The 25,907-nt window shown below is 43.3% G+C and overlaps 19 non-coding genes across 19 annotated transcripts; 9 read left to right on the plus strand and 10 right to left on the minus strand.

Moving 5' to 3' along the window:
* Positions 1–329: 329 nt before the first annotated feature.
* On the minus strand, positions 330–401 carry trnap-ugg (transfer RNA proline (anticodon UGG)). Its single transcript has one exon. It is a non-coding gene; the product is annotated as a tRNA-Pro (tRNA).
* A 160-nt stretch (positions 402–561) lies between these two features.
* Positions 562–634, plus strand: trnar-ccg (transfer RNA arginine (anticodon CCG)). The gene has a single exon. It is a non-coding gene; the product is annotated as a tRNA-Arg (tRNA).
* A 3,614-nt stretch (positions 635–4,248) lies between these two features.
* On the minus strand, positions 4,249–4,320 carry trnap-ugg (transfer RNA proline (anticodon UGG)). Its single transcript has one exon. It is a non-coding gene; the product is annotated as a tRNA-Pro (tRNA).
* Positions 4,321–4,480: 160 nt separating this feature from the next.
* Positions 4,481–4,553, plus strand: trnaw-cca (transfer RNA tryptophan (anticodon CCA)). Its single transcript has one exon. It is a non-coding gene; the product is annotated as a tRNA-Trp (tRNA).
* A 1,578-nt stretch (positions 4,554–6,131) lies between these two features.
* On the minus strand, positions 6,132–6,203 carry trnap-ugg (transfer RNA proline (anticodon UGG)). Its single transcript has one exon. It is a non-coding gene; the product is annotated as a tRNA-Pro (tRNA).
* A 160-nt stretch (positions 6,204–6,363) lies between these two features.
* trnar-ccg (transfer RNA arginine (anticodon CCG)) lies at positions 6,364–6,436 on the plus strand. The gene has a single exon. It is a non-coding gene; the product is annotated as a tRNA-Arg (tRNA).
* Positions 6,437–9,320: 2,884 nt separating this feature from the next.
* On the minus strand, positions 9,321–9,392 carry trnap-ugg (transfer RNA proline (anticodon UGG)). Its single transcript has one exon. It is a non-coding gene; the product is annotated as a tRNA-Pro (tRNA).
* A 160-nt stretch (positions 9,393–9,552) lies between these two features.
* Positions 9,553–9,625, plus strand: trnaw-cca (transfer RNA tryptophan (anticodon CCA)). Its single transcript has one exon. It is a non-coding gene; the product is annotated as a tRNA-Trp (tRNA).
* Positions 9,626–11,203: 1,578 nt separating this feature from the next.
* On the minus strand, positions 11,204–11,275 carry trnap-ugg (transfer RNA proline (anticodon UGG)). The gene has a single exon. It is a non-coding gene; the product is annotated as a tRNA-Pro (tRNA).
* Positions 11,276–11,435: 160 nt separating this feature from the next.
* On the plus strand, positions 11,436–11,508 carry trnar-ccg (transfer RNA arginine (anticodon CCG)). The gene has a single exon. It is a non-coding gene; the product is annotated as a tRNA-Arg (tRNA).
* A 2,783-nt stretch (positions 11,509–14,291) lies between these two features.
* On the minus strand, positions 14,292–14,363 carry trnap-ugg (transfer RNA proline (anticodon UGG)). Its single transcript has one exon. It is a non-coding gene; the product is annotated as a tRNA-Pro (tRNA).
* A 160-nt stretch (positions 14,364–14,523) lies between these two features.
* On the plus strand, positions 14,524–14,596 carry trnar-ccg (transfer RNA arginine (anticodon CCG)). The gene has a single exon. It is a non-coding gene; the product is annotated as a tRNA-Arg (tRNA).
* Positions 14,597–21,144: 6,548 nt separating this feature from the next.
* trnap-cgg (transfer RNA proline (anticodon CGG)) lies at positions 21,145–21,216 on the minus strand. The gene has a single exon. It is a non-coding gene; the product is annotated as a tRNA-Pro (tRNA).
* A 317-nt stretch (positions 21,217–21,533) lies between these two features.
* On the minus strand, positions 21,534–21,605 carry trnap-ugg (transfer RNA proline (anticodon UGG)). Its single transcript has one exon. It is a non-coding gene; the product is annotated as a tRNA-Pro (tRNA).
* A 160-nt stretch (positions 21,606–21,765) lies between these two features.
* trnar-ccg (transfer RNA arginine (anticodon CCG)) lies at positions 21,766–21,838 on the plus strand. The gene has a single exon. It is a non-coding gene; the product is annotated as a tRNA-Arg (tRNA).
* Positions 21,839–23,404: 1,566 nt separating this feature from the next.
* On the minus strand, positions 23,405–23,476 carry trnap-ugg (transfer RNA proline (anticodon UGG)). The gene has a single exon. It is a non-coding gene; the product is annotated as a tRNA-Pro (tRNA).
* A 160-nt stretch (positions 23,477–23,636) lies between these two features.
* Positions 23,637–23,709, plus strand: trnap-cgg (transfer RNA proline (anticodon CGG)). The gene has a single exon. It is a non-coding gene; the product is annotated as a tRNA-Pro (tRNA).
* Positions 23,710–25,169: 1,460 nt separating this feature from the next.
* On the minus strand, positions 25,170–25,241 carry trnap-cgg (transfer RNA proline (anticodon CGG)). The gene has a single exon. It is a non-coding gene; the product is annotated as a tRNA-Pro (tRNA).
* A 534-nt stretch (positions 25,242–25,775) lies between these two features.
* Positions 25,776–25,848, plus strand: trnag-ccc (transfer RNA glycine (anticodon CCC)). Its single transcript has one exon. It is a non-coding gene; the product is annotated as a tRNA-Gly (tRNA).
* Positions 25,849–25,907: the final 59 nt, after the last annotated feature.

Genomic DNA, 25,907 nt, shown 5'->3' on the forward strand with positions numbered 1-25,907 from the left:
ACCAACGAGCCTGACTGACAATAGATTTGGCTACTTGCGTACACTTGTAGAGTCACTGAATGCTGGCCTCTTACAGAATGGGAAGGCACTAGTTTTAATAGAAAGCGTTTGTCGTTAGGGAGCCACACTCCCTGGCAGGCAGCGATTCTGAGTTCGTTCTGTGCAAGGAAATAAGCGCTTGTCACCTGGCTGAATCTTGGCTATGTTGTAGTACAGATGAACACAAGCAGTAGTAAGGGTTTCAAAAACATGACAGTTTTGAGTTTGGCTCAGTGCTGCAAAAGGAAGGATCCAACCTTGTTGCTCTCGCTGCTTGGTCTGAAATCCCCGGGCTCGTCCGGGATTTGAACCCGGGACCACTCGCACCCAAAGCGAGAATCATACCCCTAGACCAACGAGCCTCTTTTACATTAAGTCTTTCGGTAGGGCGCCACAAATTCAGTGAAGCCCATCTCAAAGACGGAACACGACCTGGCGTCGAGATACGAAAGTGTAGTTGTTTGAGCGTTAGAAACCCCTTGAGGCCAAATTACTGATCAAAGGAAAAAGAACTCCAGACAAGGCCCAGTGGCCTAATGGATAAGGCATCAGCCTCCGGAGCTGGAGATTGTGAGTTCAAGTCCCACCTGGGTCGTCTTTAATGGGCTATATTTAAGTTGGATGTTCGACAAATTCAAGGATGGTTTGTTCAAAGCAATAATGACCGCAAGATCTGAGTTAGCATAGAACGGACAAACTTCGGATAGCTGTGGTGGGGTTTTGTGTGCGTCAGACTGTCAGTGAATCATTCTTGCCTGCCCGTGCATGTGCCCTTTCAGGCTGAAATTACACAAAGCACTGTGCGCAAGAGGCCCAGTGGCCTAAGGGGAAAAGGCCACTTCTTGCTTTTGCACTGGACCTACGACGAAGGCTTTGCGTACGAAAGCAGAGAGGCAGACTACACACAAAACAGGTGGGAAAGAGTCATGAACTTTAAATTAATCTAGTCATCGAAAAACATCATTCATACGTTTGTTTTGTCCATATAACCAAAATGGCTGTGTAATTGGAGAAAAACACATGGAACAGAAATGGCGGGCTCTAAATGTAAACAGCCGCATATAGGCTATGCCGTAGGCTTGACTTTGAACTAAAAGGCATCAGCCTCCCACCTAGGGAGGCTGTTACTAGGGCGTGCTTGTTGCGCTTGCTCTAAGCCGATGCTGCAAAAAGTCAATGAAAAGTTGTTCAAAGAAACTCCACAGAACAACAAGTATACCCGTGCTTAGCGTTTCTGCAAAAGAGCCACGGTAATTCAGTTAAGAGCGATTTAAAATGCTTTGAATCCCACTACAGCATCTACAGACCTGCGAAAAAAGTTCAATTTTGCCAAAGCATCAGCCTCTGATGCTGCAGAACGTGACGTCAAGTACTATGTGGGTTGCAGTAAATGGCCAGACTATGAAGTTGTTGATAAAGAAAAGTAAATGCTTTGGCGGGGGCTGAGAGGTGGGGAGGACAACATGGCTAACTTATCCATAATCAGATTGCCCTTCGGGTGATTTTTGGGCAACTCACTGAGTCTCAGCTCCAGAGAGAACTTCAGCAAGTCTAGCTTCTGACTGGACTCATTCAAGCGGGCTTGAGCTTCTGAATGAGCTTTCTTCTCCGTCAGAATGAGCTTTCTTCTCTGTCAACTTCTAAGGGAAAACAATGCCTTTCATACACCAAGAAGAGCACAATTTGTTTTATCACCCAGCTTAAAAAAAGAAAAAGAAAATCCTGTGGTATCACATGCAATTGCATACAGAGTCAGAGAACCCTTGAACTCATACTAAAGGTGAGAGGGCTCGTCCGGGAAAAGGCCACTTCTTGCTTTTGCACTGGACCTACGACGAAGGCTTTGCGTACGAAAGCAGAGAGGCAGACTACACACAAAACAGGTGGGAAAGAGTCGTGAACTTTAAATTAATCTAGTCTTCGAAAAACATCATTGATACGTTTGTTTTGTCCACATAACCAAAATGGCTGTGTAATTGGAGAAAAATACATGGAACAGAAATGGCGGGCTCTAAATGTAAACAGCTGCATATAGGCTATGCCGTAGGCTTGACTTTGAACTAAAAGGCATCAGCCTCCCACCTAGGGAGGCTGTTACTAGGGCGTGCTTGTTGCGCTTGCTCTAAGCCGATGCTGCAAAAAGTCAATGAAAAGTTGTTCAAAGAAACTCCACAGAACAACAAGTATACCCGTGCTTAGCGTTTCTGCAAAAGAGCCACGGTAATTCAGTTAAGAGCGATTTAAAATGCTTTGAATCCCACTACAGCATCTACAGACCTGCGAAAAAAGTTCAATTTTGCCAAAGCATCAGCCTCTGATGCTGCAGAACGTGACGTCAAGTACTATGTGGGTTGCAGTAAATGGCCAGACTATGAAGTTGTTGATAAAGAAAAATAAATGCTTTGGCGGGGGCTGAGAGGTGGGGAGGACAACATGGCTAACTCCTCCATAATCAGATTGCCCTTCGGGTGATTTTTGGGCAACTCACTGAGTCTCAGCTCCAGAGAGAACTTCAGCAAGTCTAGTTTCTGACTGACTCATTCAAGCGGGCTTGAGCTTCTGAATGAGCTTTCTTCTCCGTCAGAATGAGCTTTCTTCTCTGTCAACTTCTAAGGGAAAACAATGCCTTTCATACACCAAGAAGAGCACAATTTGTTTTATCACCCAGCTTAAAAAAAGAAAAAAAAAAATCCTGTGGTATCACATGCAATTGCATACAGAGTCAGAGAACCCTTGAACTCATACTAAAGGTGAGAGGGCTCGTCCGGGATTTGAAGCCGGGCTCTCTAGCACCCGAAGCGAGAATCATACCACTAGACCAACGAGCCTGCCTGACGCTGGATGGGGCTACTTGCGTACACTTGTACAGTCACCGAACGCTGGCCTCAAACAGAATGAGCAGGGACTAGTTTTAATAAGAGCGTTTGTCGTTAGGGAGCCGTACTCTCTGGCAGGCAGCGATTCAGAGTACGTTCTGTGCAGGAAATAAACGCTTGTCATCTGACTGGCTGCTTGTTCTGAAACTGCTGGGCTCGTCCGGGATTTGAACTCGGGACCCTAGGACCCTAGGACAAAACAAACGTATCAATGATGTTTTTCGATGACTAGATTCATTTAAAGTTCATGACTCTTTCCCACCTGTTTTGTGTGTAGTCTTCCTCTCTGCTTTCGTAGATTCGGCTACTTGCGTACACTTGTCCACTGAGGACCAGGACCACTGAGTCTCAGCTCCAGAGAGAACTTCAGCAAGTCTAGTTTCTGACTGACTCATTCAAGCGGGCTTGAGCTTCTGAATGAGCTTTCTTCTCCGTCAGAATGAGCTTTCTTCTCTGTCAACTTCTAAGGGAAAACAATGCCTTTCATACACCAAGAAGAGCACAATTTGTTTTATCACCCAGCTTAAAAAAAGAAAAAAAAAAATCCTGTGGTATCACATGCAATTGCATACAGAGTCAGAGAACCCTTGAACTCATACTAAAGGTGAGAGGGCTCGTCCGGGATTTGAAGCCGGGCTCTCTAGCACCCGAAGCGAGAATCATACCACTAGACCAACGAGCCTGCCTGACGCTGGATGGGGCTACTTGCGTACACTTGTACAGTCACCGAACGCTGGCCTCAAACAGAATGAGCAGGGACTAGTTTTAATAAGAGCGTTTGTCGTTAGGGAGCCGTACTCTCTGGCAGGCAGCGATTCAGAGTACGTTCTGTGCAGGAAATAAACGCTTGTCATCTGACTGGCTGCTTGTTCTGAAACTGCTGGGCTCGTCCGGGATTTGAACTCGGGACCCTAGGACCCTAGGACAAAACAAACGTATCAATGATGTTTTTCGATGACTAGATTCATTTAAAGTTCATGACTCTTTCCCACCTGTTTTGTGTGTAGTCTTCCTCTCTGCTTTCGTAGATTCGGCTACTTGCGTACACTTGTAGAGTCACTGAATGCTGGCCTCTTACAGAATGGGAAGGCACTAGTTTTAATAGAAAGCGTTTGTCGTTAGGGAGCCACACTCCCTGGCAGGCAGCGATTCTGAGTTCGTTCTGTGCAAGGAAATAAGCGCTTGTCATCTGGCTGAATCTTGGCTATGTTGTAGTACAGATGAACACAAGCAGTAGTAAGGGTTTCAAAAACATGACAGTTTTGAGTTTGTCTCAGTGCTGCAAAAGGTAGGATCCAACCTTGTTGCTCTAGCTGCTTGGTCTGAAATCCCCGGGCTCGTCCGGGATTTGAACCCGGGACCTCTCGCACCCAAAGCGAGAATCATACCCCTAGACCAACGAGCCTCTTTTACATTAAGTCTTTCAGGAGGGCGCCACAATTTCAGTGAAGCCCATCTCAAAGACGGAACACGACCTGGCGTCGAGATACGAAAGTGTAGCTGTTTGAGCGTTAGAAACCCCTTGAAGCCAAATTACTGATCAAAGGAAAAAGAACTCCAGACAAGGCCCAGTGGCCTAATGGATAAGGCATCAGCCTCCAGAGCTGGAGATTGTGAGTTCAAGTCCCACCTGGGTCGTCTTTAATGGGCTATATTTAAGTTGGATGTTCGACAAATTCAAGGATGGTTTGTTCAAAGCAATAATGACCGCAAGATCTGAGTTAGCATAGAACGGACAAACTTCGGATAGCTGTGGTGGGTTTTTGTGTGCGTCAGACTGTCAGTGAATCATTCTTGCCTGCCCGTGCATGTGCCCTTTCAGGCTGAAATTGCACAAAGCACTGTGCGCAAGAGGCCCAGTGGCCTAAGGGGAAAGGCCACTTCTTGCTTTTGCACTGGTCCTACAACGAAGGCTTTGCGTACGAAAGCAGAGAGGCAGACTACACACAAAACAGGTGGGAAAGAGTCATGAACTTTAAATTAATCTAGTCATCGAAAAACATCATTGATACATTTGTTTTGTCCATATAACCAAAATGGCTGTGTAATTGGAGAAAAACACATGGAACAGAAATGGCGGGCTCTAAATGTAAACAGCCGCATATAGGCTATGCCGTAGGCTTGACTTTGAACTAAAAGGCATCAGCCTCCCACCTAGGGAGGCTGTTACTAGGGCGTGCTTGTTGCGCTTGCTCTAAGCCGATGCTGCAAAAAGTCAATGAAAAGTTGTTCAAAGAAACTCCACAGAACAACAAGTATACCCGTGCTTGGCGTTTCTGCAAAAGAGCCACGGTAATTCAGTTAAGAGCGATTTAAAATGCTTTGAATCCCACTACAGCATCTACAGACCTGCGAAAAAAGTTCAATTTTGCCAAAGCATCAGCCTCTGATGCTGCAGAACGTGACGTCAAGTACTATGTGGGTTGCAGTAAATGGCCAGACTATGAAGTTGTTGATAAAGAAAAGTAAATGCTTTGGCGGGGGCTGAGAGGTGGGGAGGACAACATGGCTAACTCCTCCATAATCAGATTGCCCTTCGGGTGATTTTTGGGCAACTCACTGAGTCTCAGCTCCAGATAGAACTTCAGCAAGTCTGGTTTCTGACTGACTCATTCAAGCGGGTTTGAGCTTCTGAATGAGCTTTCTTCTCTGTCAGAATGAGCTTTCTTCTCTGTCAACTTCTAAGGGAAAACAATGCCTTTCATACACCTAGAAGAGCACAATTTGTTTTATCACCCAGCTTAAAAAAAGAAAAAAAAATCCTGTGGTATCACATGCAATTGCATACAGAATCAGAGAACCCTTGAACTCATACTAAAGGTGAGAGGGCTCGTCCGGGATTTGAAGCCGGGATCTCTAGCACCCGAAGCAAGAATCATACCCCTAGACCAACGAGCCTGACTGACAATAGATTCGGCTACTTGCGTACACTTGTAGAGTCACTGAATGCTGGCCTCTTACAGAATGGGAAGGCACTAGTTTTAATAGAAAGCGTTTGTCGTTACGGAGCCACACTCCCTGGCAGGCAGCGATTCTGAGTTCGTTCTGTGCAAGGAAATAAGCGCTTGTCATCTGGCTAAATCTTGGCTATGTTGTAGTACAGATGAACAAAAGCAGTAGTAAGGGTTTCAAAAACATGACAGTTTTGAGTTTGGCTCAGTGCTGCAAAAGGAAGGATCCAACCTTGTTGCTCTCGCTGCTTGGTCTGAAATCCCCGGGCTCGTCCGGGATTTGAACCCGGGACCTCTCGCACCCAAAGCGAGAATCATACCCCTAGACCAACGAGCCTCTTTTACATTAAGTCTTTCGGGAGGGCGCCACAAATTCAGTGAAGCCCATCTCAAAGACGGAACACGACCTGGCGTCGAGATACGAAAGTGTAGTTGTTTGAGCGTTAGAAACCCCTTGAAGCCAAATTACTGATCAAAGGAAAAAGAGCTCCAGACAAGGCCCAGTGGCCTAATGGATAAGGCATCAGCCTCCGGAGCTGGAGATTGTGAGTTCAAGTCCCACCTGGGTCGTCTTTAATGGGTTATATTTAAGTTGGATGTTCGACAAATTCAAGGATGGTTTGTTCAAAGCAATAATGACCGCAAGATCTGAGTTAGCATAGAACGGACAAACTTCGGATAGCTGTGGTGGGGTTTTGTGTGCGTCAGACTGTCAGTGAATCATTCTTGCCTGCCCGTGCATTTGCCCTTTCAGGCTGAAATTACACAAAGCACTGTGCGCAAGAGGCCCAGTGGCCTAAGGGGAAAAGGCCCCTTCTTGCTTTTGCACTGGACCTACGACGAAGGCTTTGCGTACGAAAGCAGAGAGGCAGACTACACACAAAACAGGTGGGAAAGAGTCATGAACTTTAAATTAATCTAGTCATCGAAAAACATCATTCATACGTTTGTTTTGTCCATATAACCAAAATGGCTGTGTAATTGGAGAAAAACACATGGAACAGAAATGGCGGGCTCTAAATGTAAACAGCCGCATATAGGCTATGCCGTAGGCTTGACTTTGAACTAAAAGGCATCAGCCTCCCACCTAGGGAGGCTGTTACTAGGGCGTGCTTGTTGCGCTTGCTCTAAGCCGATGCTGCAAAAAGTCAATGAAAAGTTGTTCAAAGAAACTCCACAGAACAACAAGTATACCCGTGCTTAGCGTTTCTGCAAAAGAGCCACGGTAATTCAGTTAAGAGCGATTTAAAATGCTTTGAATCCCACTACAGCATCTACAGACCTGCGAAAAAAGTTCAATTTTGCCAAAGCATCAGCCTCTGATGCTGCAGAACGTGACGTCAAGTACTATGTGGGTTGCAGTAAATGGCCAGACTATGAAGTTGTTGATAAAGAAAAGTAAATGCTTTGGCGGGGGCTGAGAGGTGGGGAGGACAACATGGCTAACTTATCCATAATCAGATTGCCCTTCGGGTGATTTTTGGGCAACTCACTGAGTCTCAGCTCCAGAGAGAACTTCAGCAAGTCTAGCTTCTGACTGGACTCATTCAAGCGGGCTTGAGCTTCTGAATGAGCTTTCTTCTCCGTCAGAATGAGCTTTCTTCTCTGTCAACTTCTAAGGGAAAACAATGCCTTTCATACACCAAGAAGAGCACAATTTGTTTTATCACCCAGCTTAAAAAAAGAAAAAGAAAATCCTGTGGTATCACATGCAATTGCATACAGAGTCAGAGAACCCTTGAACTCATACTAAAGGTGAGAGGGCTCGTCCGGGAAAAGGCCACTTCTTGCTTTTGCACTGGACCTACGACGAAGGCTTTGCGTACGAAAGCAGAGAGGCAGACTACACACAAAACAGGTGGGAAAGAGTCGTGAACTTTAAATTAATCTAGTCTTCGAAAAACATCATTGATACGTTTGTTTTGTCCACATAACCAAAATGGCTGTGTAATTGGAGAAAAATACATGGAACAGAAATGGCGGGCTCTAAATGTAAACAGCTGCATATAGGCTATGCCGTAGGCTTGACTTTGAACTAAAAGGCATCAGCCTCCCACCTAGGGAGGCTGTTACTAGGGCGTGCTTGTTGCGCTTGCTCTAAGCCGATGCTGCAAAAAGTCAATGAAAAGTTGTTCAAAGAAACTCCACAGAACAACAAGTATACCCGTGCTTAGCGTTTCTGCAAAAGAGCCACGGTAATTCAGTTAAGAGCGATTTAAAATGCTTTGAATCCCACTACAGCATCTACAGACCTGCGAAAAAAGTTCAATTTTGCCAAAGCATCAGCCTCTGATGCTGCAGAACGTGACGTCAAGTACTATGTGGGTTGCAGTAAATGGCCAGACTATGAAGTTGTTGATAAAGAAAAATAAATGCTTTGGCGGGGGCTGAGAGGTGGGGAGGACAACATGGCTAACTCCTCCATAATCAGATTGCCCTTCGGGTGATTTTTGGGCAACTCACTGAGTCTCAGCTCCAGAGAGAACTTCAGCAAGTCTAGTTTCTGACTGACTCATTCAAGCGGGCTTGAGCTTCTGAATGAGCTTTCTTCTCCGTCAGAATGAGCTTTCTTCTCTGTCAACTTCTAAGGGAAAACAATGCCTTTCATACACCAAGAAGAGCACAATTTGTTTTATCACCCAGCTTAAAAAAAGAAAAAAAAAAATCCTGTGGTATCACATGCAATTGCATACAGAGTCAGAGAACCCTTGAACTCATACTAAAGGTGAGAGGGCTCGTCCGGGATTTGAAGCCGGGCTCTCTAGCACCCGAAGCGAGAATCATACCACTAGACCAACGAGCCTGCCTGACGCTGGATGGGGCTACTTGCGTACACTTGTACAGTCACCGAACGCTGGCCTCAAACAGAATGAGCAGGGACTAGTTTTAATAAGAGCGTTTGTCGTTAGGGAGCCGTACTCTCTGGCAGGCAGCGATTCAGAGTACGTTCTGTGCAGGAAATAAACGCTTGTCATCTGACTGGCTGCTTGTTCTGAAACTGCTGGGCTCGTCCGGGATTTGAACTCGGGACCCTAGGACCCTAGGACAAAACAAACGTATCAATGATGTTTTTCGATGACTAGATTAATTTAAAGTTCATGACTCTTTCCCACCTGTTTTGTGTGTAGTCTTCCTCTCTGCTTTCGTAGATTCGGCTACTTGCGTACACTTGTAGAGTCACTGAATGCTGGCCTCTTACAGAATGGGAAGGCACTAGTTTTAATAGAAAGCGTTTGTCGTTAGGGAGCCACACTCCCTGGCAGGCAGCGATTCTGAGTTCGTTCTGTGCAAGGAAATAAGCGCTTGTCATCTGGCTGAATCTTGGCTATGTTGTAGTACAGATGAACACAAGCAGTAGTAAGGGTTTCAAAAACATGACAGTTTTGAGTTTGTCTCAGTGCTGCAAAAGGTAGGATCCAACCTTGTTGCTCTAGCTGCTTGGTCTGAAATCCCCGGGCTCGTCCGGGATTTGAACCCGGGACCTCTCGCACCCAAAGCGAGAATCATACCCCTAGACCAACGAGCCTCTTTTACATTAAGTCTTTCAGGAGGGCGCCACAAATTCAGTGAAGCCCATCTCAAAGACGGAACACGACCTGGCGTCGAGATACGAAAGTGTAGCTGTTTGAGCGTTAGAAACCCCTTGAAGCCAAATTACTGATCAAAGGAAAAAGAACTCCAGACAAGGCCCAGTGGCCTAATGGATAAGGCATCAGCCTCCAGAGCTGGAGATTGTGAGTTCAAGTCCCACCTGGGTCGTCTTTAATGGGCTATATTTAAGTTGGATGTTCGACAAATTCAAGGATGGTTTGTTCAAAGCAATAATGACCGCAAGATCTGAGTTAGCATAGAACGGACAAACTTCGGATAGCTGTGGTGGGTTTTTGTGTGCGTCAGACTGTCAGTGAATCATTCTTGCCTGCCCGTGCATGTGCCCTTTCAGGCTGAAATTGCACAAAGCACTGTGCGCAAGAGGCCCAGTGGCCTAAGGGGAAAGGCCACTTCTTGCTTTTGCACTGGTCCTACAACGAAGGCTTTGCGTACGAAAGCAGAGAGGCAGACTACACACAAAACAGGTGGGAAAGAGTCATGAACTTTAAATTAATCTAGTCATCGAAAAACATCATTGATACATTTGTTTTGTCCATATAACCAAAATGGCTGTGTAATTGGAGAAAAACACATGGAACAGAAATGGCGGGCTCTAAATGTAAACAGCCGCATATAGGCTATGCCGTAGGCTTGACTTTGAACTAAAAGGCATCAGCCTCCCACCTAGGGAGGCTGTTACTAGGGCGTGCTTGTTGCGCTTGCTCTAAGCCGATGCTGCAAAAAGTCAATGAAAAGTTGTTCAAAGAAACTCCACAGAACAACAAGTATACCCGTGCTTGGCGTTTCTGCAAAAGAGCCACGGTAATTCAGTTAAGAGCGATTTAAAATGCTTTGAATCCCACTACAGCATCTACAGACCTGCGAAAAAAGTTCAATTTTGCCAAAGCATCAGCCTCTGATGCTGCAGAACGTGACGTCAAGTACTATGTGGGTTGCAGTAAATGGCCAGACTATGAAGTTGTTGATAAAGAAAAGTAAATGCTTTGGCGGGGGCTGAGAGGTGGGGAGGACAACATGGCTAACTCCTCCATAATCAGATTGCCCTTCGGGTGATTTTTGGGCAACTCACTGAGTCTCAGCTCCAGATAGAACTTCAGCAAGTCTGGTTTCTGACTGACTCATTCAAGCGGGTTTGAGCTTCTGAATGAGCTTTCTTCTCTGTCAGAATGAGCTTTCTTCTCTGTCAACTTCTAAGGGAAAACAATGCCTTTCATACACCTAGAAGAGCACAATTTGTTTTATCACCCAGCTTAAAAAAAGAAAAAAAAATCCTGTGGTATCACATGCAATTGCATACAGAATCAGAGAACCCTTGAACTCATACTAAAGGTGAGAGGGCTCGTCCGGGATTTGAAGCCGGGATCTCTAGCACCCGAAGCAAGAATCATACCCCTAGACCAACGAGCCTGACTGACAATAGATTCGGCTACTTGCGTACACTTGTAGAGTCACTGAATGCTGGCCTCTTACAGAATGGGAAGGCACTAGTTTTAATAGAAAGCGTTTGTCGTTACGGAGCCACACTCCCTGGCAGGCAGCGATTCTGAGTTCGTTCTGTGCAAGGAAATAAGCGCTTGTCATCTGGCTAAATCTTGGCTATGTTGTAGTACAGATGAACAAAAGCAGTAGTAAGGGTTTCAAAAACATGACAGTTTTGAGTTTGGCTCAGTGCTGCAAAAGGAAGGATCCAACCTTGTTGCTCTCGCTGCTTGGTCTGAAATCCCCGGGCTCGTCCGGGATTTGAACCCGGGACCTCTCGCACCCAAAGCGAGAATCATACCCCTAGACCAACGAGCCTCTTTTACATTAAGTCTTTCGGGAGGGCGCCACAAATTCAGTGAAGCCCATCTCAAAGACGGAACACGACCTGGCGTCGAGATACGAAAGTGTAGTTGTTTGAGCGTTAGAAACCCCTTGAAGCCAAATTACTGATCAAAGGAAAAAGAGCTCCAGACAAGGCCCAGTGGCCTAATGGATAAGGCATCAGCCTCCGGAGCTGGAGATTGTGAGTTCAAGTCCCACCTGGGTCGTCTTTAATGGGTTATATTTAAGTTGGATGTTCGACAAATTCAAGGATGGTTTGTTCAAAGCAATAATGACCGCAAGATCTGAGTTAGCATAGAACGGACAAACTTCGGATAGCTGTGGTGGGGTTTTGTGTGCTTCAGACTGTCAGTGAATCATTCTTGCCTGCCCGTGCATTTGCCCTTTCAGGCTGAAATTACACAAAGCACTGTGCGCAAGAGGCCCAGTGGCCTAAGGGGAAAAGGCCACTTCTTGCTTTTGCACTGGACCTACGACGAAGGCTTTGCGTACGAAAGCAGAGAGGCAGACTACACACAAAACAGGTGGGAAAGAGTCATGAACTTTAAATTAATCTAGTCATCGAAAAACATCATTGATACGTTTGTTTTGACCATATAACCAAAATGGCTGTGTAATTGGAGAAAAACACATGGAACATAAATGGCGGGCTCTAAATGCAAACAGCCGCATATAGGCTATGCCGTAGGCTTGACTTTGAACTAAAAGGCATCAGCCTCCCACCTAGGGAGGCTGTTACTAGGGCGTGCTTGTTGCGCTTGCTCTAAGCCGATGCTGCAAAAAGTCAATGAAAAGTTGTTCAAAGAAACTCCACAGAACAACATGTATACCCGTGCTTAGCGTTTCTGCAAAAGAGCCACGGTAATTCAGTTAAGAGCGATTTAAAATGCTTTGAATCCCACTACAGCATCTACAGACCTGCGAAAAAAGTTCAATTTTGCCAAAGCATCAGCCTCTGATGCTGCAGAACGTGACGTCAAGTACTATGTGGGTTGCAGTAAATGGCCAGACTATGAAGTTGTTGATAAAGAAAAGTAAATGCTTTGGCGGGGGCTGAGAGGTGGGGAGGACAACATGGCTAACTCCTCCATAATCAGATTGCCCTTCGGGTGATTTTTGGGCAACTCACTGAGTCTCAGCTCCAGAGAGAACTTCAGCAAGTCTAGTTTCTGACTGACTCATTCAAGCGGGCTTGAGCTTCTGAATGAGCTTTCTTCTCCGTCAGAATAAGCTTTCTTATCCGTCAACTTCTAAGGGAAAACAATGCCTTTCATACACCAAGAAGAGCACAATTTGTTTTATCACCCAGCTTAAAAAAAGCAAAAAAAAATCCTGTGGTATCACATGCAATTGCATACAGAGTCAGAGAACCCTTGAACTCATACTAAAGGTGAAAGGGCTCGTCCGGGATCTGAAGCCGGGATCTCTAGCACCCGAAGCGAGAATCATACCCCTAGACCAACGAGCCTGACTGACAATAGATTCGGCTACTTGCGTACACTTGTAGAGTCACTGAATGCTGGCCTCTTACAGAATGGGAAGGCACTAGTTTTAATAGAAAGCGTTTGTCGTTAGGGAGCCACACTCCCTGGCAGGCAGCGATTCTGAGTTCGTTCTGTGCAAGGAAATAAGCGCTTGTCCGGGAAAAGGCCACTTCTTGCTTTTGCACTGGACCTACGACGAAGGCTTTGCGTACGAAAGCAGAGAGGCAGACTACACACAAAACAGGTGGGAAAGAGTCATGAACTTTAAATTAATCTAGTCATCGAAAAACATCATTGATACGTTTGTTTTGTCCATATAACCAAAATGGCTGTGTAATTGGAGAAAAACACATGGAACAGAAATGGCGGGCTCTAAATGTAAACAGCCGCATATAGGCTATGCCGTAGGCTTGACTTTGAACTAAAAGGCATCAGCCTCCCACCTAGAGAGGCTGTTACTAGGGCGTGCTTGTTGCGCTTGCTCTAAGCCGATGCTGCAAAAAGTCAATGAAAAGTTGTTCAAAGAAACTCCACAGAACAACAAGTATACCCGTGCTTAGCGTTTCTGCAAAAGAGCCACGGTAATTCAGTTAAGAGCGATTTAAAATGCTTTGAATCCCACTACAGCATCTACAGACCTGCGAAAAAAGTTCAATTTTGCCAAAGCATCAGCCTCTGATGCTGCAGAACGTGACGTCAAGTACTATGTGGGTTGCAGTAAATGGCCAGACTATGAAGTTGTTGATAAAGAAAAGTAAATGCTTTGGCGGGGGCTGAGAGGTGGGGAGGACAACATGGCTAACTCCTCCATAATCAGATTGCCCTTCGGGTGATTTTTGGGCAACTCACTGAGTCTCAGCTCCAGAGAGAACTTCAGCAAGTCTAGTTTCTGACTGACTCATTCAAGCGGGCTTGAGCTTCTGAATGAGCTTTCTTCTCCGTCAGAATAAGCTTTCTTATCTGTCAACTTCTAAGGGAAAACAATGCCTTTCATACACCAAGAAGAGCACAATTTGTTTTATCACCCAGCTTAAAAAAAGAAAAAAAAATCCTGTGGTATCACATGCAATTGCATACAGAGTCAGAGAACCCTTGAACTCATACTAAAGGTTAGAGGGCTCGTCCGGGATTTGAAGCCGGGATCTCTAGCACCCGAAGCGAGAATCATACCCCTAGACCAACGAGCCTGACTGACAATAGATTAGGCTACTTGCGTACACTTGTAGAGTCACTGAATGCTGGCCTCTTACAGAATGGGAAGGCACTAGTTTTAATAGAAAGCGTTTGTCGTTAGGGAGCCACACTCCCTGGCAGGCAGCGATTCTGAGTTCGTTCTGTGCAAGGAAATAAGCGCTTGTCATCTGGCTGAATCTTGGCTATGTTGTAGTACAGATGAACACAAGCAGTAGTAAGGGTTTCAAAAACATGACAGTTTTGAGTTTGGCTCAGTGCTGCAAAAGGAAGGATCCAACCTTGTTGCTCTCGCTGCTTGGTCTGAAATCCCCGGGCTCGTCCGGGATTTGAACCCGGGACCTCTCGCACCCAAAGCGAGATTCATACCCCTAGACCAACGAGCCTCTTTTACATTAAGTCTTTCGGGAGGGCGCCACAAATTCAGTGAAGCCCATCTCAAAGACGGAACACGACCTGGCGTCGAGATACGAAAGTGTAGTTGTTTGAGCGTTAGAAACCCCTTGAAGCCAAATTACTGATTAAAGGAAAAAGTACTCCAGACAAGGCCCAGTGGCCTAATGGATAAGGCATCAGCCTCCGGAGCTGGAGATTGTGAGTTCAAGTCCCACCTGGGTCGTCTTTAATGGGCTATATTTAAGTTGGATGTTCGACAAATTCAAGGATGGTTTGTTCAAAGCAATAATGACCGCAAGATCTGAGTTAGCATAGAACGGACAAACTTCGCATAGCTGTGGTGGGTTTTTGTGTGCGTCAGACTGTCAGTGAATCATTCTTGCCTGCCCGTGCATGTGCCCTTTCAGGCTGAAATTACACAAAGCACTGTGCGCAAGAGGCCCAGTGGCCTAAGGGGAAAAGGCCACTTCTTGCTTTTGCACTGGACCTACGACGAAGGCTTTGCGTACGAAAGCAGAGAGGCAGACTGCACACAAAACAGGTGGGAAAGAGTCATGAACTTTAAATTAATCTAGTCATCGAAAAACATCATTGATACGTTTGTTTTGTCCATATAACCAAAATGGCTGTGTAATTGGAGAAAAACACATGGAACAGAAATGGCGGGCTCTAAATGTAAACAGCCGCATATAGGCTATGCCGTAGGCTTGACTTTGAACTAAAAGGCATCAGCCTCCCACCTAGGGAGGCTGTTACCAGGGCGTGCTTGTTGCGCTTGCTCTAAGCCGATGCTGCAAAAAGTCAATGAAAAGTTGTTCAAAGAAACTCCACAGAACAACAAGTATACCCGTGCTTAGCGTTTCTGCAAAAGAGCCACGGTAATTCAGTTAACAGCGATTTAAAATGCTTTGAATCCCACTACAGCATCTACAGACCTGCAAAAAAAGTTCAATTTTGCCAAAGCATCAGCCTCTGATGCTGCAGAACGTGACGTCAAGTACTACACTGCAAAAACTCAAAATCTTGCCAAGTATATTTTTCTAATTTCTAGTCAAAATATCTCATCACACTTAATATAAGACAAAATCACCTAAAGACCAAGATTTAAGTGAGCTAGAGGAGCTTGTTTTTAGACAGTGCATCTTGAATATCTTGTTAAGTGAAACTGTCTTAAAAATATCTTGTTTTGAGTCATATCTCAGATGAAACAAGCTTTTTTGACATGTCATAAGCTGCTGTGTTATTTGTAAAAGATGAATCGTCTTGTTTCAAGGAACAGACTTGACTTGAATTGAGACAACAAATCTGCTTTATTGAAAACTGCAGGTCAACATGCCCAACTCACAACAACTCACAATGACATATATTGACAGCAAAAAAAATGTAATTTATTTACGTATAAACAACTTTACCGACGTACAAATTTGTATGTATTCCTATTTAACTTATGCATATTAAAATCGTGGGTTTGACTCTATTGCATTAAATTGTCTTATCAATTAAATTTTCAGTCGCATTTATTAATGGTTTAATGTTACTCCCCATATGGAAAAGATTTGCTAAAAACTCCTGTGATTCTTATATGTTCCAACAGAATATTGTAAGGGACATATACGCTGCAAAAACCACATAATGTTTTAAACATTTAAACTACACACACAAGCACACATTTTAATTACAAAAATATTTTATTAGAATGTGTTCTACAATATACAGTTGGATATTTCACATATCAATATTTTTCATTTTAAATCCTGCATCACCAGATTTAATTTTCATTTGTGACAATTTCTCTAAACTTTATCACAGTACTACTATGGTATACAACAGTTCTATTCTTAACCTACAAACATAAAACTTTCCTAAATGTTGAAGTGATTCTTATGCGTATCACTCTAAAAAATAATTCAGTGGCTTAGTAAATATCACAGTAATAATTAACTTTATTAACTAAAATCTCTGAATATCATTTACTTGATAGTTTGAGTTGAACATAGCCTACCGAAATAATTGACTAAAACTCCAACAATAAATTTTGTCTGAAATTTACAGTTATATTTAAGTTTGAAGTTTTTCACTAAAATAATTTAGTATTTGACTAACCAATTATTTATTTAAAATACACTGAGCTAATATATTTGTGAAATTTCCATCACAATATTTGAGAATGGATAATTAAACTAATCTGTTTCAAGAACCACAAATATTACTTAAATAAAATCAATATTATTAATATTTAACAAGCATAAGAAATTGATTAAGTTTACTCATATTTTACTGTCTATGATTACAACCATAGATATCTATGATTACAACAACGCACCCCTCCCCCACCCTCTGACGTCACGACAACTCGACGGTTGAGTCGAGTGAGCGGCGCCCGCGCTGTTTGAACTCTCTCCAGTGCAGAACAGTTCTCCTCTCCTCAGCCTCGCATAATTGGTGCATTTCCTCTGTGGAATTCAGGTGTGTATGTTTTATTTTATCTGTATAATCATTAATGTGCTTTAAATAATTTTATTTAATGCGAAGGAACATACAGAGACTCAATGTTAATACAGAGACGCAATGTTACTCACCTCAAACGAGTGTCGACTCGCGCCTGCCTTTTCGCGTGATTGTAAGGCCTTGCATATAAAACACACGACTATATTCTTAAAGATAATGAATATAACTAATTTGGATGATAAAATGTCCTCAGAACTGTGCACTGTTTGTTTATTGGCAGGTTGAGGAGTCAGTCGCGTCGCAGCATCTTTCGGCTGTGAGTGACGCAGGACGGCGGTGTAAAGTTAGAGGTTCCCCCGCAGAGGCGAGTCCATCTCCGGCACGCGAACCAGCGCTGATCCGTTGGATACTGGATAACAGACCGGTTGATTACACTTGAATTACTTTAATGTTTAGGCCTAAATGTTTAATTTTTACTTCGAAATGTTTCTTACATGAGTTTAGATGTAGGCAATATTGCATACGTGTTAAAAATAGTATAAAATATATGCTGTTTTGCTGTAATGTTAGGCTACTAATCGACAATAAAGGCCAATGTCATGTAGTTATACCGGTGGTTGTATGGAATATTTTTACAAAGGTTTAGAGGAAATAAAAAAGTTAATATTACTGCCATATAAACACAGTTTATATTACTCATAAATATTTGTTTTTAAATGTTTCCCCGTAATTATTTCTACTCATGTTTATTTGTGAATGTACCAAATGCAGTTACTCAGATCTATTTAATTTGTTTTACTAACATTTACTCAGTTAATACAGTGTAAGTAATTGCTTTCACTGCTTAAAAATCTAATCAATATTCTAAGTTTAAAAATGTTTCACCAAAAAAATGAGTAAATCATATTAAATGTTTTTAGAGTGCATCACCACCAGAGTTCATGTCATATATACAAAAACATATTCCAGCCAATTTTAATCACTGTTCTAGAAACATATTTGACTCAGCTTTGTTCATTTGCAATAATATGTTATTATTTTGTTCACAAACAACAGGCCCAGACAGTTCACAATTAATACACGATCTTACAATATCATTGCTTTTCAACTGCTCTTTCAAATCCTGTAGAAAAATTAACAGTCTTCATAAAGATCAGTGATATTCTGACAGTAATCCTCTAACCGGCATCTGCACTGTACAATTTAAAGGGATACTCCACTTTAAAATGAAAATTTTCATCATATACTCACCCTCATGTTGTTTTAATCCTTAATGAATTTCTTTCTTCTGCTGAACAGAAAGGAAGATATTTAGAAGAATATCAGTAACCAGACAGTTTCTGGTCTCATTCACTTTCATAGTATATTTTTTTCCTACTATGAAAGTCAATGAGACCAGAAACTGTCTGGTTACTGATATTCTTCTAAATATCTTCCTTTCTGTTCAGCAGAAGAAAGAAATTCATTAAGGATTAAAACAACATGAGGGTGAGTATATGATGAAAGAATTTTCTTTTTAAAGTGGAGTATCCCTTTAAGAATCTGCCAACTGCATATAAGTGAATCAGATGTTGATCATCGAAACATGAAATCTGTACGAAACACATAAACAAATGACACAAAATGTGTATGAATTCTATATGACTTTAATTTGACTAGCATATAATTCAATATAAGAAATTTAAATGATTTATATATGAATTTTATATGAGTTTTATATATTTCGAGTAATACCATACACATTTGCATACTTTTGTCATGTAAAACTCATATATATCGTGAAACACAAAAGGCGTTTTTCTCCTATAGACCCATAATACACTAAAACACAACATAAATTCACAAAAGACATTAATTTTATTAGCTTGGTGTAATCCAAATCTTTAGAATCCATGTGTTGTTTGCAAGAAACAGATCCAAATTCAGCCCTTCATCCAGTGATCTTCATAATTTCTCTCAGCAGAGACCGTAAACGCCAAATCCCCGCTCGTGGTGAATTCAAATTCAAAAATTGCGCCCGAAGCGTTACGACACGTTTTACGGCACTGATATTAGACGCTCATTGGCTCTCGCATGTTTCGTCACAGATAGCGACATGCCGTGTTTAATTGGTGTACTACATTTGAAAAGGAGAATCGCGCGCGCCTTCAGAGAGCGAACAGCGAACCGAAACCGGATTAGTGTTTTCATGGATTAATAAATTAAATTCTGCTCTGTAACGTTACCTCATACAAATATATTATATAGCCTACTGCCAGAGAGGACTGCGACACATCGTCCTGTGAACGACTTTTGGTACTGGTTTTGACATTTTCTCACTAAATAAATTATTGCGATTAAACGTGTAACGTTATGTCTGTTGTTTTTCTTAATAATTGTAACATTAGTTACATAGTTTTAAGAAATGGTTAGGTGTAGGGGTAGGATTAGTGGCTCAAACTATATTTAGATGCTTTATTGTTAATAAAACTGCCATTTCCCTACACATTATGTTCATTATGTTTTATCCTTTTAATATTGTCTATAAAATGGGTATGTTTAGGTGTGGGAGTAGGGTAAAGGGATCTTACATTTATAATCTATAAAATGTTCTACTATGTTTTCATAATGCAGTTCCATAAATACTGTGAGCCAAAATGTTGAGAAAAATTAAGCTGTTTCCCTTTTATGCAGTCCTCTGGGACTTTTTGCTGTTTAAAAAACAAAACAAAAAAAAAATAGTTAAATGCAAGTCTATTTTTCACTTTTTCGGTCTAGTAAACAGTAGTTAATGTCTTGAATCTAGTAGGTAAAATGTCTTGAATCTAGAACAGTATTACTTTTGTTGAGCTTACAATAAGGTAAATACACTTGAGATGATGACAGGATGGTAAATTATGGCTTATTATGGCAAAAAAGCACTGCCTAATATGAGTCAGGAATACTAACTTCAAGGCATTTTGTCTCAAAATGCCCATTTCCAATCTTATTTCAAGCTGGTGGTGACTTAAATCTAGAACAGTGTAACAATTATAGAACTAAAAATTAGTTAAATACACTTGAAACAAACAGGATGACAAAAGAAAATGCTACTTTTGAGGGGAAAATACTATTTTTGAGCATGACAAGCTTATTATGAGACATAAAACATCACAATACTAGTAAAATATAGCTAAAAATGAGTTTTCCCAGCTAATTTCAAGATCACTCATATCTTTTAAGGCTTAAATATAATGTCTTATTTCAAGAAATCTTACCAAGAGAATTTTCACTTGTTCCATTGGCAGATTTTTTTGCTTATTACAAGCAAAAATATCTTGTATTAATTTATTTTTGCTTATTTTTGGAGTGGCCTTTTTTCCAGTGTATGTGGGTTGCAGTAAATGGCCAGACTATGAAGTTGTTGATAAAGAAAAGTAAATGCTTTGGCGGGGGCTGAGAGGTGGGGAGGACAACATGGCTAACTCCTCCATAATCAGATTGCCCTTCGGGTGATTTTTGGGCAACTCACTGAGTCTCAGCTCCAGAGAGAACTTCAGCAAGTCTAGTTTCTGACTGACTCATTCAAGCGGGCTTGAGCTTCTGAATGAGCTTTCTTCTCCGTCAGAATGAGCTTTCTTCTCTGTCAACTTCTAAGGGAAAACAATGCCTTTCATACACCAAGAAGAGCACAATTTGTTTTATCACCCAGCTTAAAAAAAAAATAAAAATCCTGTGGTATCACATGCAATTGCATACAGAGTCAGAGAACCCTTGAACTCATACTAAAGGTGAGAGGGCTCGTCCGGGAAAAGGCCACTTCTTGCTTTTGCACTGGACCTACGACGAAGGCTTTGCGTACGAAAGCAGAGAGGCAGACTACACACAAAACAGGTGGGAAAGAGTCATGAACTTTAAATTAATCTAGTCATCGCTAAACATCATTGATACGTTTGTTTTGTCCATATAACCAAAATGGCTGTGTAATTGGAGAAAAATACATGGAACAGAAATGGCGGGCTCTAAATGTAAACAGCTGCATATAGGCTATGCCGTAGGCTTGACTTTGAACTAAAAGGCATCAGCCTCCCACCTAGGGAGGCTGTTACTAGGGCGTGCTTGTTGCGCTTTTTCTAAGCCGATGCTGCAAAAAGTCAATGCAAAGTTGTTCAAAGAAGATGGGGCTACTTGCGTACACTTGTACAGTCACCGAACGCTGGCCTCAAACAGAATGAGCAGGCACTAGTTTTGATAAGAGCGTTTGTCGTTAGGGAGCCGTACTCTCTGGCAGGCAGCGATTCAGAGTACGTTCTGTGCAAGAAATAAACGCTTGTCATCTGACTGGCTGCTTGTTCTGAAACTGCTGGGCTCGTCCGGGATTTGAACCCGGGACCTCTCGCACCCGAAGCGAGAATCATACCCCTAGACCAACGAGCCTGACTGACAATAGATTCGGCTACTTGCGTACAATTGTAGAGTCACTGAATGCTGGCCTCTTACAGAATGGGAAGGCACTAGTTTTAATAGAAAGCGTTTGTCGTTAGGGAGCCACACTCCCTGGCAGGCAGCGATTCTGAGTTCGTTCTGTGCAAGGAAATAAGCGCTTGTCATCTGGCTGAATCTTGGCTATGTTGTAGTACAGATGAACACAAGCAGTAGTAAGGGTTTCAAAACATGACAGTTTTGAGTTTGGCTCAGTGCTGCAAAAGGAAGGATCCAACCTTGTTGCTCTAGCTGCTTGGTCTGAAATCCCCGGGCTCGTCCGGGATTTGAACCCGGGACCTCTCGCACCCAAAGCGAGAATCATACCCCTAGACCAACGAGCCTCTTTTACATTAAGTCTTTCGGGAGGGCGGCACAAATTCAGTGAAGCCCATCTCAAAGACGGAACACGACCTGGCGTCGAGATACGAAAGTGTAGCTGTTTGAGCGTTAGAAACCCCTTGAAGCCAAATTACTGATCAAAGGTAAAAGAACTCCAGACAAGGCCCAGTGGCCTAATGGATAAGGCATCAGCCTCCGGAGCTGGAGATTGTGAGTTCAAGTCCCACCTGGGTCGTCTTTAATGGGCTATATTTAAGTTGGATGTTCGACAAATTCAAGGATGGTTTGTTCAAAGCAATAATGACCGCAAGATCTGAGTTAGCATAGAATGGACAAACTTCGGATAGCTGTGGTGGGGTTTTGTGTGCGTCAGACTGTCAGTGAATCATTCTTGCCTGCCCGTGCATGTGCCCTTTCAGGCTGAAATTACACAAAGCACTGTGCGCTAGAGGCCCAGTGGCCTAAGGGGAAAAGGCCACTTCTTGCTTTTGCACTGGACCTACGACGAAGGCTTTGCGTATGAAAGCAGAGAGGCAGACTACACACAAAACAGGTGGGAAAGAGTCATGAACTTTAAATTAATCTAGTCATCGAAAAACATCATTGATACGTTTGTTTTGTCCATATAACTAAAATGGCTGTGTAATTGGAGAAAAACACATGGAACAGAAATGGCGGGCTCTAAATGTAAACAGCCGCATATAGGCTATGCCGTAGGCTTGACTTTGAACTAAAAGGCATCAGCCTCCCACCTAGGGAGGCTGTTACTAGGGCGTGCTTGTTGCGCTTGCTCTAAGCCGATGCTGCAAAAAGTCAATGAAAAGTTGTTCAAAGAAACTCCACAGAACAACAAGTATACCCGTGCTTAGCGTTTCTGCAAAAGAGCCACGGTAATTCAGTTAAGAGCGATTTAAAATGCTTTGAATCCCACTACAGCATCTACAGACCTGCGAAAAAAGTTCAATTTTGCCAAAGCATCAGCCTCTGATGCTGCAGAACGTGACGTCAAGTACTATGTGGGTTGCAGTAAATGGCCAGACTATGAAGTTGTTGATAAAGAAAAGTAAATGCTTTGGCGGGGGCTGAGAGGTGGGGAGGACAACATGGCTAACTCCTCCATAATCAGATTGCCCTTCGGGTGATTTTTGGGCAACTCACTGAGTCTCACCTCCAGAGAGAACTTCAGCAAGTCTAGTTTCTGACTGACTCATTCAAGCGGGCTTGAGCTTCTGAATGAGCTTTCTTCTCCGTCAGAATGAGCTTTCTTCTCTGTCAACTTCTAAGGGAAAACAATGCCTTTCATACACCAAGAAGAGCACAATTCGTTTTATCACCCAGCTTAAAAAAAGAAAAAAAAATCCTGTGGTATCACATGCAATTGCATACAGAGTCAGAGAACCCTTGAACTCATACTAAAGGTGAGAGGGCTCGTCCGGGATTTGAAGCCGGGATCTCTAGCACCCGAAGCGAGAATCATACCACTAGACCAACGATGCTGCCTGACGCTGGATGGGGCTACTTGCGTACACTTGTACAGTCACCGAACGCTGGCCTCAAACAGAATGAGCAGGGACTAGTTTTAATAAGAGCGTTTGTCGTTAGGGAGCCGTACTCTCTGGCAGGCAGCGATTCAGAGTACATTCTGTGCAGGAAATAAACGCTTGTCATCTGACTGTGTTGTAGTACAGATGAACACAAGCAGTAGTAAGGGTTTCAAAAACATGACAGTTTTGAGTTTGGCTCAGTGCTGCAAAAGGAAGGATTCAACCTTGTTGCTCTAGCTGCTTGGTCTGAAATCCCCGGGCTCGTCCGGGATTTGAACCCGGGACCTCTCGCACCCAAAGCGAGAATCATACCCCTAGACCAACGAGCCTCTTTTACATTAAGTCTTTCGGGAGGGCGCCACAAATTCAGTGAAGCCCATCTCAAAGACGGAACACGACCCGGCGTCGAGATACGAAAGTGTAGCTGTTTGAGCGTTAGAAACCCTTTGAAGCCAAATTACTGATCAAAGGAAAAAGAACTCCAGACAAGGCCCAGTGGCCTAATGGATAAGGCATCAGCCTCGGGAGCTGGAGATTGTGAGTTCAAGTCCCACCTGGGTTGCTTTAATGGACTATATTTAAGTTGGATGTTTGACAAATTCAAGGATGGTTTGTTCAAAGCAATTATGACCGCAAGATCTGAGTTAGCATAGAACGGACAAACTTCGGATAGCTGTGGTGGGGTTTTGTGTGCGTCAGACTGTCAGTGAATCATTCTTGCCTGGCCGTGCATGTGCCCTTTCAGGCTGAAATTACACAAAGCACTGTGCGCAAGAGGCCCAGTGGCCTAAGGGGAAAAGGCCACTTCTTGCTTTTGCACTGGACCTACGACGAAGGCTTTGCGTACGAAAGCAGAGAGGCAGACTACACACAAAACAGGTGGGAAAGAGTCATGAACTTTAAATTAATCTAGTCATCGAAAAACATCATTGATACGATTGTTTTGTCCATATAACCAAAATGGCTGTGTAATTGGAGAAAAACACATGGAACAGAAATGGCGGGCTCTAAATGTAAACAGCCGCATATAGGCTATGCCGTAGGCTTGACTTTGAACTAAAAGGCATCAGCCCTCCACCTAGGGAGGCTGTTACTAGGGCGTGCTTGTTGCGCTTGCTCTAAGCCGATGCTGCAAAAAGTCAATGAAAAGTTGTTCAAAGAAACTCCACAGAACAACAAGTATACCCGTGCTTAGCGTTTCTGCAAAAGAGCCACGGTAATTCAGTTAAGAGCTATTTAAAATGCTTTGAATCCCACTACAGCATCTACAGACCTGCGAAAAAAGTTCAATTTTGCCAAAGCATCAGCCTCTGATGCTGCAGAACGTGACGTCAAGTACTATGTGGGTTGCAGTAAATGGCCAGACTATGAAGTTGTTGATAAAGAAAAGTAAATGCTTTGGCGGGGGCTGAGAGGTGGGGAGGACAACATGGCTAACTCCTCCATAATCAGATTGCCCTTCGGGTGATTTTTGGGCAACTCACTGAGTCTCAGCTCCAGAGAGAACTTCAGCAAGTCTAGTTTCTGACTGACTCATTCAAGCGGGCTTGAGCTTCTGAATGAGCTTTCTTCTCCGTCAGAATGAGCTTTCTTCTCTGTCAACTTCTAAGGGAAAACAATGCCTTTCATACACCAAGAAGAGCACAATTTGTTTTATCACCCAGCTTAAAAAAAGAAAAAAAAATCCTGTGGTATCACATGCAATTGCATACAGAGTCAGAGAACCCTTGAACTCATACTAAAGGTGAGAGGGCTCGTCCAGGATTTGAAGCCGGGATCTCTAGCACCCGAAGCGAGAATCATACCACTAGACCAACGATCCTGCCTGACGCTGGATGGGGCTACTTGCGTACACTTGTACAGTCACTGAACGCTGGCCTCAAACAGAATGAGCAGGGACTAGTTTTAATAAGAGCGTTTGTCGTTAGGGAGCCGTACTCTCTGGCAGGCAGCGATTCAGAGTACATTCTGTGCAGGAAATAAACGCTTGTCATCTGACTGGCTGCTTGTTCTGAAACTGCTGGGCTCGTCCGGGATTTGAACCCGGGACCTCTCGCACCCGAAGCGAGAATCATACCCCTAGACCAACGAGCCTGACTGACAATAGATTCGGCTACTTGCGTACAGTTGTAGAGTCACTGAATGCTGGCCTCTTACAGAATGGGAAGGCACTAGTTTTAATAGAAAGCGTTTGTCGTTAGGGAGCCACACTCCCTGGCAGGCAGCGATTCTGAGTTCGTTCTGTGCAAGGAAATAAGCGCTTGTCATCTGGCTGAATCTTGGCTATGTTGTAGTACAGATGAACACAAGCAGAAGTAAGGGTTTCAAAAACATGACAGTTTTGAGTTTGGCTCAGTGCTGCAAAAGGAAGGATCCAACCTTGTCGCTCTAGGTGCTTGGTCTGAAATCCCCGGGCTCGTCCGGGATTTGAACCCAAAGCGAGAATCATACCCCTAGACCAACGAGCCTCTTTTACATTAAGTCTTTCGGGAGGGCGCCACAAATTCAGTGAAGCCCATCTCAAAGACGGAACACGACCTGGCGTCGAGATACGAAAGTGTAGCTGTTTGAGCGTTAGAAACCCCTTGAAGCCAAATTACTGATCAAAGGAAAAAGAACTCCAGACAAGGCCCAGTGGCCTAATGGATAAGGCATCAACCTCCCGAGCTGGAGATTGTGAGTTCAAGTCCCACCTGGGTCGTCTTTAATTGGCTATATTTAAGTTGGATGTTCGACAAATTCAAGGATGGTTTGTTCAAA

This window comes from Siphateles boraxobius, unplaced genomic scaffold, assembly GCF_051911475.1.
Source record: "Siphateles boraxobius isolate OS27281-9 unplaced genomic scaffold, OSU_SipBor_1 25, whole genome shotgun sequence".
Taxonomy (NCBI): Eukaryota; Metazoa; Chordata; class Actinopteri; order Cypriniformes; family Leuciscidae; genus Siphateles; species Siphateles boraxobius.